Source organism: Aphis gossypii, unplaced genomic scaffold (genome assembly GCF_020184175.1).
Source record: "Aphis gossypii isolate Hap1 unplaced genomic scaffold, ASM2018417v2 Contig00368, whole genome shotgun sequence".
In the NCBI taxonomy this organism is placed as follows: Eukaryota; Metazoa; Arthropoda; class Insecta; order Hemiptera; family Aphididae; genus Aphis; species Aphis gossypii.
The window spans coordinates 102,580-122,174 of NW_026083081.1; the positions used below are offsets into that span (position 1 = coordinate 102,580).

General features: G+C 28.7%; 1 pseudogene; it reads right to left on the bottom strand.

Annotated features, from left to right (window-relative positions):
• Positions 1 to 18,597: 18,597 nt before the first annotated feature.
• LOC126553901 (uncharacterized) lies at positions 18,598 to 19,595 on the bottom strand (annotated as a pseudogene).

A 19,595-nucleotide genomic window follows, 5' to 3' on the forward strand; every position in this document is an offset into this window, starting at 1 on the left:
CTTTTTGTTATAAACACTATATTGCAGTTGCAGGTATGTTAGAAATTAACAGATTTAAAACGTTGATGATTAGGTTGCTAACACCGGACATTAGCAGTATCAGGGACATCACATAAACGCAAATTCAACACGCAAATTGATGTTGCATGTTATATGGAAACATACCTTGTATGTTTATAGTACACATTATTGCACAGTGGGTATATACATAAATTATGATTTTAGAATCTTTCTCTGAAGCGAATAGAAAATGCAAAAAAGCCTTATACACAACCATTTTATCGTCTACTGAAACAGAAAATGATGAAGTGATGAATAAAAATAAAAATAAATCTAAAGAAATGTTACAGTTTAATTCGACAAAGCGTAATAAAATAAAATTGACTGGACACGATAACAATGACAAATTTTCAGGTAAAAAATTTAATTTAATAGTACCAACTTAGTTTACGATCGCTATTACAGAATTTGTCACCAGTAGATTTCATATTTTTAGTTAATTTAAATTTTCAACAAATAATAGTAGTATAAATATGGGGCGTCTGGCTCCATTTTTCAGCGGAGATGAAAAAAGTTTGAGGGGGTATGGTCCCCTTGCAGTGTAAGAAATTCCCGCTGTAAAATGGAGTCAGACGCCCCATGGTTTTTTCTGAAAAAAAACCTAGGTAAGTAATTCTCCCTTCCACACGTTATTTGATTTGATTTCACATGCATTTCAATTTTTTTAATATAATCAGTTTAGTATATAACTATACATGCACAAGTAATATACTTAGTTTATAAATATGCGTTGAAACGATCATATATGTGTAAATAACATCTGTGTTTTACGTTTATTTCAGTTATTACATTTATTTCTATTCGTTTTTAAAAATTATCATCAGAAATCGTCTATATCAAAAAGATCACGTCGTCATACAATATGAATTCATCAATTGTTGTCGCAAAATCAATATTCAGTATTAGACCTTTTAACAAGAAAAGTGTAACGGTTGGATTTTCGGTTAATAAAACGATTTCTGTTATTGTAATACTAGAATGTAATGTTACTAAGAAATTGTTAACCTTCGATTTACTTCAGTGGTGTACACTAATGTGTGATAGCAATTATAGTTCAATAACTAATAATCTACCTACTAATTGTAAACGTGTGAAAATAACTGATAACATATATTATTCAGTCAATTTAAATCAGTTAACTATTAAATTGCATGTTAATGATCATTTTATTACCTTATCATATACTGATTAACATCGCTTAAAACAATTACAACAATGTATCGATTCACATATTGTAGAAAAGCAGAAAAAGTTAGTTTCATATCAGTCAACTTTTGATACCGTATATTCATTAATTAGAGCAGACATCAATATTCTACCATCATCTTGTGAGCGAAATGATTTTACTAATCAGTATATTCAAAATTTTGACTTTAGCATGTGTTGTATACAGAACGATGATTCTTGTTTTATATATGAAATACTTCAATTCCACAATAATTCACTATCAGATATGATATTATATGATTTAATGACGATTTAAAATAAAATTTGTATTGAACTTTATACCATTATAATTGTTATAATTACTCTAAGAATTGATTTCAATATTATAGTAAAAGAATAAGATTAATTAATTTTATCAATTTTAATAATTTTATTAAATGTCATAATTTATACTACCAATAAAAATTTTTTACATAATAATATAATATTTGCATTTTTATTTTTTACTGTTTTTCACAATCTTCCGTTTCGGATCCGATGAACATCGATTTAAAATTATGCGAATAAGTTCATTTATTTTGATCGATATTTCGTTATCAGCAGGAAAGTTATTGCTAGTGTACAACTTCACACTAGCTTCAGAATGTTTCCATCTATTATAAAAAATCATTATTTAATAATATTCGTAATATGTTTTATTATTTAATCATGTTATAGTTAAATATCAACGATAAAATCCTCAATCTTATTATTTTAATTAGAATTTAATAATTTATTTGTGTTGAATAATAATAGGTAGGTAACGGTCAAATTAAAAAAATAATCTGGTGATCAATAAATGATTGTATCGCTGTTGTTTAACTATAGTTCATCATTTAATCATTGGTTTTTTTTATTATGGTTTTTACCTTTCAAGTGACGGAATGTCCTTTATAACACTAGTTTTATAATGTTGAATGACGTAGTAGTCATCGCATTTTGGCGCTACTGGACACCGAATCGTATACGTGTAATTTCTTTCCGTCAATGTTGTTGAGTTAGAAACGTTATCTTCAATATTTCCTTTCGAAATTTCACTAGCTAAGGCATCCTTGTACGTCTCTATTGATTCTGTTCGCTGCTATACATTCATATATATTTATATTAAAAATGAAATGTGTGGTGTGTGTGTGTGTGTGTAATATTTAAAAAAATAATACAATACAAATTATTACCTTTCCAGCCTTAGACATTTTAACTTTTGGTTCAGTATCATTTTAGATTCTGAACGGAGTGAAGAATGTATTGATTTTACAATGATGTATGTTTTTTTTTTTTTTTTGTTTTGTTTTTTTTGTGTCTGTGTACAGCATAACTAGTCGAAATAATGCTCCAATTTCTAACTATGGGGGTAGTTTCCGATATAAAAGTGAATATCCTTGGTGCATTATAGAGGTAAAAAGTTAACATTTTCCAACAGTTTTCAAAAAAATCGAGAAAAACAAAAAAAAAATGACGGAAAAACGGCAATTTTTACGCAAAACCAGTTTTCGACCAAATCGATTTTTTTTTATGGTTTTAATTCAAAAACTAATCACTGAAAATACTTGAAATTTTCACCAAATGTTAATGTCAGTGGTATCTGTATATAGTTAAATTTTCAAAAAATTTTGACTTTTTTTGAGTTATTTATAGACCACTGAAATTTTCGATTTTTTCGAGAAATTTTTTTTAAAGTGTCGATAAAAATTTTTGGATGACCAAAAAGTTTTGAAAATTTAATACAAGGTTCCTTATGAGTTGTTTTTATTTTAGCTAAAAAAAATTAAAAATCGTTAGTCACAATTTTTTTTTATAAGCGTTTTTAGTTTAAATTTTTACGAAATCTGTCGAAAACGCGAAAATTTGCAAGTAATTTTGAAGTTGAAAAATCATAAAATTTTTTTCTTTTATAACTAAGTTTTGAAAATTTGGTGCAAGGTTCTCCATACATTTTTCTTCAAATATCTGTAAAAAAAACTCTACCGGATTCAGACAAAAAATTTTTATGAGTGTTTGAAATTTAAATTTTTACAAAACCGCGTTAAATAACGGTTTAGCCTCAAACGATTTTTGATATTTGTTATTATTCAAAAAGTATAAGTCGTAGATACTTGAAAATTTTACCAGTTATTTAGATTGGCATTTTATTTACTTGATTTAATTTTCAAAATATTTTGAGTTTTTTTGAGCTATTTATAGACAATTGAAATTTTCAATTTTTCTGAAAATTTTTTTTTGAAGGGTCGATAAAATTTTTTTGGCCCTATCAAAATACTTGAAAATTTTATACAGAGTTCCTCATATGTTATTCTTATAGTGGTTAAAAAATTATAAGAATACATAGACACAATTTTTTTTTATTAGCATTTGAAGTTCAAATATTGACAAAAATTCGTCAAAACCATGAATATTTGCAAATTATTTTGTAGGTATATTTCATAAAATTTTTTGTATAAGTAGCTAAGAGTTGAAAATTTAATACAAGATTTTCCATAAGTCTTGCTTCAAAAAGCTATAGAGAAAATTTTAAGAGTCAATATAGGAAAAATGTTTTGAGCGTTTGAGTTTTAAATTTTTATGAAATCGGAATATTTGTTTCAAAATAGAATATATGACAATATTTAATTATAATATATTATAGACTGACAAATTCTCCGTTCAGAATCGTTTTTCGTATACAATGATACTTATCATTGCATTCAAATTTAATCTACCCTAGTCCGAGGTCTACCCCACCCCCTAATGTACAGCAGAGCGGTACCCACTTGACGACTTTTTTCTTTTTTTATTCTGCATTTTTACCGGTTTTAAAGAAGATGATAGTGTTGATAGCATACTACTTTCATTGTATTATTTAATAATAATATATTAATATCATATACACACATACATAAACAAATAGGTATAGGTACCTACATCATCATTTGAAGAGCTTTCGCCTGCAGATACATTAGTATAGTACGACATATTATTTTTTATATATATTAAATATACCTTAAATAAAAATGATAATCAGTATGAGTTTAATTTTTAATATAACAGATTGTTTAAAAAACATTTACCTGATCAAATTGTGTTACTTTGTTTGTTATCGATTTGTAGCAAACGGATATATTACGGTATGAAACGACGAAACATAAAATTTATAGACAATGTTGAGATTTAACACTAACTATAATCAATGTCTACTGATCACTTATATACAGATTTGTAAGGTTGTGGTATCATATGGTGTGATCATAGTTTTACCTAATCTATAAAATAACTGTGGTAGCGTTGTAATATGGCGTGATCATAGTTTTACCTAATCTATAAAAAATATCTGTGATCAAAGTGAAATATGGCGTGATCACATATCACACCACTGGATCAGACTATAAATCTGGTTCATAATCATTCAATGTTTTTAGACTTATAGTCATTTACAAAGTGCTCTTGAGTAGGTTATAGTCTATTATCCTCGGTCTTTCAGTACTTGTGTAAGTCGCTGACTTTATTACAACACTATCATCAAGCAAGGTTTTTGATATTAGTTAAGTTTTATTAATAATTAATCTAAATTAAATACAATATTAATTTGAAGAAACAGTTTGATTCTTAATTCATTTTTAATTGATAAACTAAAACCTACTTATTCAACGCAACAACATGGACCGAGGTATTCATCAAACTATGCAGCAAAACAATAAGTAAGATAAAATACAAATATAATTAATTATAAATAAATATGTTTTAATAATTTACAAAATGTCAGTGAAATAAAAAATCAGATGAATAATGAAATATTTAAAATATAAATTAATACATACGTATAATATGAAAATATAAATAAAATGAATAAAATATAAAAAAATAAAATTGGTTGAATTCAAATTCAATATTTAATATATATAATAAAAGTTGTAAAACACGATCAGATTAAAAAATATATGATATAAAATCAAAGTTAAAAAATATTATTTTATTTGAATATTGTTTGTATCATTATAGATTAATTAAGCTGCTAGTGAATCGGTTAGTCTTAGTGAACAAATATAAAAGATATGATCATATTTATTTATATATTTTTTTAAAAATAATAAGTTATGTGTCTATAAAATATTTATATTATTGATTATAAATAAATATGTTTTAATAATTTACAAAATTTCAGTGAAATATTTAAAATAAAATGAAAACATACGTATAATATGAAAATATAAATAAAATGAATAAAATATAAAAAAATAAAATTGGTTGAATTCAAATTCAATATTTAATATATATAATAAAAGTTGTAAAACACGATCAGATTAAAAAATATATGATATAAAATCAAAGTTAAAAAATATTATTTTATTTGAATATTGTTTGTATCATTATAGATTAATTAAGCTGCTAGTGAATCGGTTAGTCTTAGTGAACAAATATAAAAGATATGATCATATTTATTATATATTTTTTTAAAAATAATAAGTTATGTGTCTATAAAATATTTATATTATTGATTATAAATAAATATGTTTTAATAATTTACAAAATTTCAGTGAAATATTTAAAATAAAATGAAAACATACGTATAATATGAAAATATAAATAAAATGAATAAAATATAAAAAAATAAAATTGGTTGAATTCAAATTCAATATTTAATATATATAATAAAAGTTGTAAAACACGATCAGATTAAAAAATATATGATATAAAATCAAAGTTAAAAAATATTATTTTATTTGAATATTGTTTGTATCATTATAGATTAATTAAGCTGCTAGTGAATCGGTTAGTCTTAGTGAACAAATATAAAAGATATGATCATATTTATTTATATATTTTTTTAAAAATAATAAGTTATGTGTCTATAAAATATTTATATTATTGATTATAAATAAATATGTTTTAATAATTTACAAAATTTCAGTGAAATATTTAAAATAAAATGAAAACATACGTATTATATGAAATATAAATAAAATGAATAAAATATAAAAAAATAAAATTGGTTGAATTCAAATTCAATATTTAATATATATATATATATATTATATAATAAAAGTTAATAAATATGACTTATTAAAGTATGGCATAGTAAAACACGATCAGATTAAAAAATATATGATATAAAATCAAAATTGAAAATTATTATTTTATTTGAATATTGTTTATATCATTATAGATTAATTAAGCTGCATGGTGAATCTGCTAGTCTTAGTGAATAAATATAAAATATATGATTGTTTTTATTTTTTTATATATTTTTTTAAAAATAATAAGTTATGTGACTATAAAATATTTATATAATTGATTATAAAAAAAATATGTTTTAATATTTTTCAAAATTTCAGTGAAATAAAAATCAGATGAATAATGAAATATTTAATATCAAATAAATTCATATTACGCATAAATAAAAAAAATAAATCAATAAAATATATAAAGTACATTCAATAATCTAAATTTTATATAAAATAAAAAATTATGAAATCAGTATTTTATTTTTATTAAAATATATTTTAGTAACATAGATAAAAATAATACTATGATACTATTAATTGATGTTGTTTAATTACAGGCAAAAACCATAAAATAAAATAATTATAATTGATTTTGAATTCAGCAACTATCAACGTACAGATTTAATACTTATTTCTGCAGCTATATCACAGACTTACGTAAAATCTGAAATTATTCGTCTACGAGGTCGACCTTTAATAATATCACCTGATGGAAGAATAAGATTAATGAATAATTATTCATATATTAAAACTAGAGATTTGCTACTAAAAATTTTTGAAAAGAAACCAGATCAGCTTCAAGTTATATTAAACGAATTACATTTAGCTATGAAATCAAAAAACGTCGAACCTAACTACAAGATTTTAAAAAAACTATCTTGATTTTAATAACCAAAATGCAATTATTTTACTATGGAATGGTAATTCAGATAAAAATATTTTACAAAGATTAGGTTTTAATACAAATATAATGTTGAATATGACTGCATACGATACTGATAATAATAGAGTATTTTATTTAAAATTAATTAATTTTAAAAGTAATGAAATTATATTAAACCATAAATTAGGTTATATAATTAAAAATGGTAGATTTTTATCGTTGAAGGAAACTCATGATTCAATTTGTAATCAAAACCATGATATAACTTATATACACGATGCAGTTAGTGATGTAAAATTAACGAAATGTATTTTCAACTATTTATGTATAAAAAACAATTATCAGTTTATATTAAGTAAAATAATAAAATAATATAAGTTCTTACATTATACTAATATTGAAAAATTAACCTCATCCGTTAAAAATAATTACAATCGATTTTCATTTTAACAAATATTAACATGTCGATTTAATACTTAATTTCTACAGCTATATCACAGACTTACATTAAATCTAAAATTAAACGACATTGAGAACGACCTTTCATAATATCACTTGATGGATGAATAAGATTAATGAATATAATATATATAAACCAGAGATTTGATAATAAAAAAATTTTGAAAAATAAAACCAGATCAGCTTAAAGTTATAGCCTACTAAGTTAATTATTTATGTATACAAAAGCAATATTATCAGTTCATATTAAATAAAATAATAAAATTATATTGACTTATCTTTAATAACAATAGATCGTAATTGGTAACACAGTAATATTTTAAAAATTAACCTCGATCGTTCAATGGTCAACGCTATTGATTGTAATAATAATAAATAATGACTTAATAAGCATAAATGGTTAATACGTATTTTTTTATTTAGTAATAATAATTTATTTATTGTTATTTAATGGTAAATTTTATATTATTATTATTATTATTATTATTATGTATTTATTTTTAATTACAGTAAAATACAACGAAATGTAATATCAAAAAGAACACGTATGAACGTAATTGGAAGCGGACTTATTCAATTAAATCGGTTTAAAAAATGTTCAAAAACGTTTGTTTTAAAAAACGATTATAATTTCATAGACTTTAATCAATTTTTTGACTACGGTTTTGAAATGATTGTTTGTAAATTAAAAAAAATGACACAACAAACTAGTATTAAATTTAACTTATATCTCGACTGTGTTTATGTACATGTGTTAACACAGGAATACCGAGATATTTCATTTAAAACAGTGAATGTGTTGGCATATACAAATTCAAATTTCGAAAATTTATTAAAAAAAATGTTTGATAAAATTAACAAAGAGGAAAGTAATTTTGTAACTAAAGGAAGTGGTTATAGTTTATATTCAATTGATGCATTACAATTAAGAATCAATATTGTAAACCCTTTAACCGGATCTTCTTATGTAATTTTACCAGAATGTATAAGGAATAAGAAAGCTGTTATAAATGTAAAAAATAATGATAACAAATGTTTCAAATATGCAATTTTAACAAAATATAATACTCGTTCAGATAAAACTAAATTTAGTAATCAATATTTTAAAATGATTGAAAAAAAAAAGTGGATTAAATTTTCATTGTATCGATTTTCCGACATCAGTTAATCAAATTAAATCATTTGAACGTTTCAATAATGTATCAGTAAATGTTTTTAGTTTAGATAATAAAAATGTTGTTTTCCCATTATATATGAATAATGTGGAAAGTAAAAACCATTTTGATCTGCTTTTAATTAATAATGGTATAACGTAACATTATTGTTTTATTAATGATTTTTGTAGACTTATTCGTAGTCAAAAGACGAAACATAAATCTAAATTAATTATATGTAAAAGATGTTTTACAGTTTTTAGTAATATTCCTTGTAAATTCAAACTATGGGGTATTAATTGGTTAAAAAAACATAAAAAAATTTATGGAAAACATAAACTTGGAAGACCTGTAATGTTTGATAACGGTGATGACGATACTATTTATTTTAAAAATTTTAAAAGATCTCAACGAATATATATATAACAACTTTATTAAGCGGACTGCCCACCATGCGGGTTGCCAAAAGACACAGTATACAAAGTTCAATATTGAAATACATAGGATTGTTAAAAATTATGAAATTATAGTAAATGAATATACAAATAAAATTGCTGTACGTTCCAGATGGAAATACTAGGTAAAATTAATTAAGATTTAAATAAAAAAGAAAATACAGATTAAATATTGAATAATAAGATAAAATACAAATAAATAAAGTTTATACAGAGGATAAACAATGATATTATAGTTTACGAATATAAGTGGTAGTTTATAATATTGAGTGTATCCCTTAGAATACATAGACATATTTTTACTAGATCAGAGATATTTAGTCCATGGGTTCTGAAAAAACTTCTCAGAAAGCAAGATGCGGTTCCTCGGGCCCCAAACCATAAACCCACGACGTCCCAGTTGTTGATGTTGTATTGGTTCTTAAGTATGGGGACGCATGGTTGGTATATCGCCCTCTTTTCCTCGTCCACTGCTGTATCTTGCAGGGGGTTATTTGTTTCCCAACGAATTGTTGGGTCTAAAATGAGTCCATGGTTTTTTATCCTGTCCAGCACTATAATATCAGCGCGACGGTTTTGGGTGATGCCGTCATTAGTTGTTTCACAGTGAACTTCCTCATATACTTCAAAATTTTTACTCCGGAATAGGTCAGCTATTGCTGAACGAACGCGATGATGAGCCGCATTTCGCAGTAACTCAGTCTTTGGACAGGAGCCTCTAATGTGTGGTAGTGATTCAACAATATTATTCTCATTGCATACTTCGTTTCTGCAATGGCGACTACCACCCACGCTGCGACCCCCTGTTCCGCGGTTAGACATTGAGTTAATCGATGCTTTTATCGCATTGGTCCATTCACTGCTCGATAAACCACCTTTGTTCGATACCCAGGCGTTTGTGAGAGTGCATTTATCATACCAGAGTACCCTGATACCCCTCTGACATAGTTGTTTCCATTTGTTAAATTCGCTAGTGCGCAACTCTGAGCGGATGGCCTGAGCATTTTGACCTATTACGTTACCCAAACGTAGACGACACTTGGCTATTTCATCTGGGAGATCGCGGACTGCCTCGAGATGTCGGTCATTTATTCTAGACAACTTCTGTGCAATTGCCAGGTGCTGTAAGGAAGCTTCCCAAGAAGTTCGTAGCATACCCAAACCACGGACTTTGCGGCCGCTATAGAATACTGGAATGGGGGTATCAGCTGGTAGCCCGCATATTTCCCTAACACCTTGACGTATTAGCATGTCTACACGTTCCAGAAATGATTGATGGAGAAGATCGACTGGTGTTGTTTGCAGAGGATAGATTAGTTTTGGGTAGACATACTGGTTGAGTATATTGAGTTTTTGGTCACCTCTTAGCAATGGTGAAGTGACTAAGTTTCTAAAGTCTTTTTCCAGTCTTATTAGGAATTCTTTTTGATCAAAAATAATTTCATCTTTGAAGTTAATTCCCAAGTATTTTATGCGATCGGTGTCGCTTAGTGATGGAATTACGGAAGAATCCAAAAGAGTAATTGCTTTTGGCGTAAGATTTCCGTTTTCTATATTGATTGTGTGGGATTTCGACGGGTTTATTTGCATTCCCACTGAAGAGAACAAGTCTCTGGCCATATCAACCAGTACGGTGGCGCTTTCTAAGTCTTTGGCTATGATAGTTGTGTCATCGGCAAATCCTATTACTGAGATGTTGTCAAGATTATCTTTTAACTGGAAACCATGTATGCTAGCTACTCCTGGGTCGGAAATTTGCTTTAGGACGAAGTCTTGACAAATATTGAATATCGTAGGAGAGAGCGGAGATCCTTGAGTTACACCTCGAAGCATGTTTATTGATTTAGAAGATTTCCTGTTTACTTCGACGGTTATGTTGTTGCCGGAAATTAGAGAGAACACTAGGCTGCGAAGGTTTGGCGGAATCGGTAGAGACTCCAAGGTCTGTTTGATATGATTGTGACCAACTGTGTCGAAGGCTTTTGCGATGTCAAGAAAAACTACACAAGCGGATGATTTATTTGTTTTAGCCGTTTTGAGAACGCCATTGACTATTGATGCGTTGATATGTGTGCCTGGTATCCCGGTTACAAAGCCCCTCTGATGACAGGTAAGTTGAATGTGACTACGCAGTTCCTGGTCTAAACTTCGTTCGATTATCCGCCTAAGAACGCTGAATATGGTAATTGGACGCCAGTTTCCGATGTCAGATTCGTGGCCTTTCCCTTTATATATTAAAATTGTTCTACCAGTACGAAGTTTAAGTGGAACGTAGTTCCATTTTAGCATTATGTTCGCGATATTACAGATAGCGCGAGCGCCATGTACGTGTCTTATTGTTCGTAAGACAATGCCGTCCACTCCAGGTGATGTATCAATAGCAATAGATTTTATAGATTTTTCTATTGAGTCTAGTGCTACCGAAAATGGTGACAAGTTTTGATCGCCTCCTGGGTCATACGATTCGCGGACGGAGTTGTTGGCGGTCTCAAAAATACCTCGAAAGTGATTCTCTATCGCGTCTAGTTCGATGCTTAGTTTTGTCTTGTTTGATGAGTTTAGAAGGCGGTTTGCCACCTTCCTCCTTTGGTTGGCGTATTGCCATTGTGCCATGTCGTAATGGTATTTATCGCGGGTCCTTTGGGCTTGGCGTTTTGTTGCGCGTTGCGGGTTTGATGATTCTCTGTATTGGCGATCCATGACATTGCGGTGGCCTTGCTTGCGCTTTCGGTAGAATGCAACCGCTGGATTTTGAGGGCCTGGTAGCCGATTGTTGGCTTCGAAGAGGAAAGTGGAAAACTTGGCAACGAGTTTGTCAAATTCGTTAATAGAGCTTTCGTTCGGATTTAGTACTATGTAAGATTCGAATTGATTGGCGAAGGAGTCTGCTTCCTGAATCAAATTTTGTGATATGTCGACTACCGCCGCGACTGGTTGTGGATTAGTGGCTTGGATATTGCAGATGGGTGCCAAGCGGGCGTTTGACGGATTGCTGCTATTTGAACCGGATGTCGCTGGCGTTGTATCGATTAGTCTTTGGGCTCTGATTGCTGCGCAAGGTCCGGAAGCTTTTGCCAAGTGTCCATTTAAAGAGACAAAATCCTTGCCACACCCGGGACATTTAGATTTCGGTTTTGGTGGGATTAGGTTGTGCGGAGCTACTAGTGATGATTGAGACAGGGTTTCGTTTTGAGAGGCCATTTTAGACGGGGCGTGCCCCTTAGTGAGCGTGTGGCGGCGACCGAATAAACAGATGTGTTCCCCGTTAGGGTGGTATGTAGGCAACCATGATGACGCCCGATTACGCGCGGTGAGATTAGTTAGCGACCTAGAATGGCCTTGAAACGGCGGCGCTCGTTATCTACGACGGCTTAACTAAAGTAATACTGTTCAAAGGTTACTCACCAATATGTAGTACTGTCCAAGGTGGATTTTTATCAGCGAACACCGGTTCGTATGCGAACTATTTATCGTGAAGTGATATCCGGTGGCGCGAGATAAGACACGTGCGCCAATTACGGCAGGCACCAATGTTGTTATTTTTCAACCGGAATTTAACCGGAAATCGCGCGGATGGGTGTAACGGATTCGGTGTGGCGAGACGGATATTTTGGTTCCGGGCGCGTAAAAAACGAAGCACATTTACCAAAGTTAGATATAAAAAACGACGGAGCTACACTGTGCTGATTGTACACGTTGTTACAACTCGTAATTTATTCTGATTTTGAATGTTATTTAAAACCTATAATAAACAACCAAGACATTAAAACTAAGACATTGATAACTCATAAACATAAACCTATGAGTTATGCATTTTACGTAAAAATAGATTATGACATTATACCTAAATATTTAATAAAAAAATATAAAATTCCAACAAAACTTCATGTTTATGGAAACCGTAATGCAGCAAAACATTTCATAAAGACAATGATAGATATAGGTTCAAAAGTGTGTAATCTTTATAAGATAAATATACCCATAGACAAATTAACTGTTGATGAAGAGCATAAATTTCAAAATGCTAGATTATGTGAATGCTGCTTCAAATCATTTAAAAACGATAACTTATTTAAAGTAAGACATCATAATCATTTTACAGGGCGTTTTAGATCAGCTGTTTGTTTAAATTGTAATTTTGAATTAACTAATGTTTCATTTATTCCAATATACTGTAATAACGCAAAAATAAATAAAAAGGAAAATAAATAAATTAAAAATAATTATAATAGTAAAAGTAAAAATATTAATATGTTAATTAATATTTTTATTTATAAAAGGTAAAGTTTTGATTTAAGTGAAGTAGTTTAAATAAATTGGATCGGCAATCACAAGGGACACAAGCCTTGAATGATCGCCTCAAATATATTTATAAGTTATTAGAGATTTATCGATTATTTTAGCCTATGTTTTATCACTTTAAATTTGCGGATTCACCTTCCTCCTGATGGTCGGAGGGTTCTCGAGGTCGTGCTTCGAGAACGATCAAGTAAACTCTATAATACTATTATTATTTAAATATGGATGCGCATGCACCTTACCTTATCCGCAGCTGTCTATGATTGCAGTTGACGTAACAAGGATAGAATTTATTAAATTTTTTAGCACTCAAAAAGAAATAACTAAACACTTTAACAAATTTCGTTATAGAAAAAAGAAACAGTACAGTTGTCGTAGGCAATGTCTTTTGAGTGGTTGTGAGTAAGTCTGCTGTGCTCCTGCACTTGTCTGTCTGAGTGGTGCTCGTGCACTTATGTGTTTTGGATGTGCTCATGCACTTCTCGCTATGGAGGGTGCTCATGCACTGATGAGAGAAGACGATTTTGGTCAGGCCCGCCAGAGTCATCGGCGGCCCGATCAAAGGTGTCGGTGTCCCCAAAGAAAATTGTCTCTTTCCCTGGTGAAAGCGACCCTGACCGGACCATCCCCCGTCTCCGGCGGCACATGAAAGAAGTTGCATGTGTTGCGCTGTACCGTTATAATCCCGTACAGTGTCCTGTACGCGACTAGATAATAGGAATCGTTCCAATCACCAGTGACTTGATTTATTGGGGTTATTTTAGATTTTATTACATGCGTGCGACAACTCGACCGTTATATATTTTATTAAATGGAAATAACGAATTTACAAAATTTATGATATGTAAGTTTGAGTATATCATTACAATACTTTCATAACTTAGTCTATGACAGTCATTTCATTGTTCGTGAACTTGGTTGTAATGAAAATGATATTCATGTAATACCTAATTCATCATAAAAATATATATCATTTAGTAAAACTATTTAAGATAAATTCAATATAAAATTCATTGACACATTTCGTTTTATGTCAGAGTCTCTTAGTTCACTAGCTGATAATTTATCTGAAAACAAAACTAGATTTAGAGAAACATTAAAAATATTTTCTTTGACGACATTAAATTTAGTTACACGAAAAGGTGTGTTTCCTTATGAATATATTGACCATCCTAATAAATTAAATGAAACTTGTTTACCACCGAAACAGTTTTTTTATAATTCATTAAAAGATGAAGATATTAGTGATGAAGATTATGCGTATGCTCATAAGGTTTGGAAAAAAATTAATAAAAAAACATTAGGAGAATATAGTGACTTATACTTAGCAACAGATGTATATTTACTTTCTGATGTTTTTGAAAATTTTAGAGATCTTTGTTTACAAACACTTAAACTCGATGCTTCACATTTTATGACCGCTCCAGGATTTGCATTCGATTGTATGTTAAAACATACTAATGTTAAATTAGAATGGCTTAAACAGTATGACATTCAAATTTTTCTGGAGAATGGATTACGTGGTGGAATTTGTCATTCAGTTAAAAGACATGTAAAAGCTAACATTCCTAATATTCAAAATATTAATTATGATTCAAACAAACCTGTAACGTGGTTAGCTTACTTGGACTGTGTAAATCTATATGGAAAATCAATGCTATCTGCTTTACCTCGTAAAAATTTTGAATGGTTTAACGATTTGACAATAGATAAAACACAAATTGAAGATGATACTGAATATGGTTATATTTTAGAAGTAGATGTTATTTATCCAAAACAATTACATGAAAATCATAATGATTTCCCATTTTTACCTGAGAATAAATGTCCTCCCAATTCAAAAGTAAAAAAACTATTAACAACATTAGAATCGAAATTTAATTATGTAGTTCACTATAGAAATTTGAAACAGGCCATCGTTAATGGATTAAAAGTGAAAAAAGTTCATAGGATTCTGCGTTTTTCACAATCTCGTTGGATGGCACCATATATAAATTTATGTACAAATATGAGGGTTAAGTCAAAGAATGAGTTTGAGCGATAATTCTGGAAACTGTTAGTGAATAGTGTCTATTGTTATGGACCTATACTGTCCGTATTGATTATTTTATATGCATAAGATCATACAATGTCAAATTTCCTAACTTATAAAATTAATACTACAGGCACACGAGTACAGGACACGAGAGAGTAGAATATTATATAAATATAATAATTTGACAATTCAAGTAAAATCACACGTCTCTTTACAAAAGTCGAAACTCGGTGTCTTAACGATTCGATAAGAATCATGGGTAAGAATACACAAGCAGTCGTTCCGGGACCCCTCGTATGACGAAGTCACCGCCCACTCTTGTAAGAAATCATATATAAGAGGGATCGAAACAAGAGCTCGACAGACGGTTACTGTATAACCAACGAATAGGGATATCTACGACACTCAGAGGCCGGTCGTAACACCACTCAAGTCATTTTGATATCAGTTTCTGAGGCAGGTCGTAACACAACTCACCATCTTATTTTATATATTTTACATTAAGCTTATAATATTTGTATTCGTGCAAGAACTATTTTAATAAACAATTAACTTATACTTGAACAACACGACGTATTCATTTTGTACGTTGATGCATGAATCGACCTAGTCGGGACGCAACACTATGGAAAATGTGAGAAAACGTATGTCAATGTTTCTAGTATCTAACGAAAAAAAAGCACATCAATTAATGTCGAAAACAACATTTAAAGATCGAACTATATACACAAAAAATTTAATGGCCATTCATATGAATTAGGAAAAAAATTAATTTGATAAGCCTATTTATGTAGGATTTGCAATATTGGATATTTCAAAGTCAATAATATATGATTTTTATTATAATGTAATGAAAAATATGTATAGAAATAAAACTAACATTGTGTATTCAGATACTGATTCGTTAGTTTACGAAATAAGAACTTCTAACTTTTTCGATGACATAAAACGAAAATTATTTTCTTACTTTGATACTTCAAATTATCCGAAAAATCACTATTGTTCTAGTGATCATAGAAAAAATCAACTAGGTTATTTTAAAGACGAATTAAAATCTGAAATCTTATTAGAATTTATTACTTTACGTCCTAAACTCTATGCATATAAAACAAATAAAGATGAAATAAAAAGAGCTAAGGGTGTTAAAAAATATGTTATTAATAATCACATGAAGTTTGACGAATATTTAAATATATTAAATGCATATATCAATAATTCAGCTAGTCAACAATTATGTAAATCTATGAATTTTATACAATCAAAACACCATTTTGTTTATTCTAAATCTATAGATAAAATTGCTCTTAGTGCGAATGACGATAAAAGGATTATTATGCGTGATGGTATTAATACTATTGCGTATGGTCACAATCGTTTAAAAAAATAGTTTATTTTATTTTTTTTAATTATGTAAAATTGATATAGTATTCAATAAAAATAAAAATATTAATAAAATAAAATATAGGATAAATACAATTTAAAAAAAAAAAAACAAAAAACGTTATTTATTCATTATTTTTATTTTTATTACTAAAATGCATGTTTAAACAATTAGCTAAACAGTATAACATTTAATTTTTCAGAATGAACAAACCTAGAATAATTGTTGATAAACCAAATATTCGTTCAAAACCTATAATTTCAAATTAGAAATCGATATTGAAAATCTGAGTGAACTCTATTTTATTTTATTTTAGACAAAGTTTTACATCGATTGGCAGATTAGTAGGGATATGGTAGTAAAAAGATTAACGGATTTAATTCAATTATAACATTCGGTAATCAATTAAAAAATAAATTAACATAAAAATGAAATAGATCCAAACATTGTAATAATAAGATGGTTTATATTATAATAAATATTGATTGATACATTTCGTTTATTTACTATTTTAAAGTATCATTTACATCAATCCACGAATTATGACTGTTGTTAAAACCTAACCATTTAACATATAATTTGTTTTTATTTTTTTTTATAATACGTTCAATGAGAAAGGTGTCGGGAAAAAAATGTTTTTTTTTTTTAATTCTTGTGTATAAAAATAGCCTAATATTATATTATTTGAACTATCTTTTAGTTGATAAGTTAATGGATCTGTATTTAAAATTTTAGAAATAATGAACACTTCTGTTGTCCAGTTTGGTGTATAACCTTTACTGAAATTATGTTTATACTTAGATATTCTTACTTTGTCATTAATTTTAAATTTAAGTTTATTTGATGTATTAATTTGTAATGTTTTTCTTGTTATTGAAACCGGGTTGATCCGAGCTTCGTGTGGTGAACATTTTATTGTTGAATGTTTTGTATTATTATAATTATATACTAATTTAAAAATTGAATTTATCCAATTCCATGAACCTGTTGATGAAAAATATTTGTAAATTTTTATTTTGATTGTTCTTATAACGCGTTCAACCATACCAGCCTTTATACTGCTGTATGTTGAATAATGTCTAATATGATACTTATTCATTATACTTTGAAATTCATTATTGTAAAATTCTGTTCCGTTATCTGTTTGTAATAATTTTGGTTGATTTTTTTTTAATATTTTTATTATACCTTTTGTACACTCTTTTGCTGTTTTATTTTTTAGCGCTTCTACCCACACATACTTGGTAAATGTATCTATAATAATTAAAATGAATTTTAAACCATTATTTTGTCTAGAATGTGGTTTCATGTCTATTAAATCAGCTTGCCAGAGATCATCTTTAAACCGTGTTACTACGCTTCGTCTAGGAAATATTTTTCTCGCTGGTCCATGTAACTCCTCAGCTAAACTGGTTAAGATTGTCATTATACTATAATATTTCTCTCGCGTAATTTTTCTAAAATTGATATAATTTCATTATTGACACCAGTATTACCAACATTTTGTGATGATGTTAGAAGATTTAATGGCTGTCATATAGTTTGCGGTCTACCGCAAATAAATAAATTAAAAATATCATAATATTGCAACGTGCTTTGATAAAACACTTAGAAATAATTCAACAGTTATTCATAGTATTATTGTATAATTATTCATAGTATTATAGTATAATTATTGTAGTAGTAGTATCCAGTAAAAAAATTAATAATTAAATATTTGTTAGTCAAAAAAATTGTTGTCAATGAATATAAATATAAAATATAATACGTTAAACAAAAACTTCCGCCATATCTCTCAAAAACGCATTAAATAAATCTGATTTATTTATTCCTCGCCACCATGTTTCCATTAGATACCTGCAATAATATGTATAATATATTATTACATTAAATTTATTAAACATAACTTAAAATAATTTTACCTTGGAAGGAGATCAGGAGTTGTACCACACATGTTTTTTACTACTTTTAAGCGTAACGGTCTCCATAAACTTTCGATCCGCTGAGTGTGCGCTTGTGTTAGTGGATCAACAAAATTTTCGCTGTGGTTAACTGTGTTATGCGTATAACCATATTCGGCGATCCCATTATACGCTGGTCATCCATCAGAGTGTATAATAGAACCCAATACAACCTCTCTTTTAATAATCGCATGCAAAGTTTGCTTGTCTCGCTTTTCGACAACAAAATATCGTGCCTCACTATCGTCGCATAATCCAAACACCCAAGGACCTTCCATTCGTCTACCATAATTTCTTTGTCCATTTTCAAGGGGGTCGTCATTTTCGTCTTCGATGTTTTCACTCGGCAAATCTGCAAGTCGATATCGACCTGTAACAACATAATGATGATTTATAATATTTTATAATTATTATTGAATGTAAAATTGTATTTTATTATGTATTCAATTATAAAATTATAAAATAGAAATTACCTTTATGATTTTTTCTGGATCCTCTTAACAAACATTCGTCAACTTGTATGGTGACATCCGGTCCTCCAAATTTATTACGTTTTTCAAACATTTTGGCTGGTATATCCCGACACAAATTCATCCAATCACATACGGTGTTGGACGATCTTCCAGTTAAGGACATGATTGTTTTGTTGGATAAACCTTGAGTCCGGTAGAACACTAGTTCTAACTGTTGACTGAGGCTTAGTCCACTATTTAGACGACCATTTTT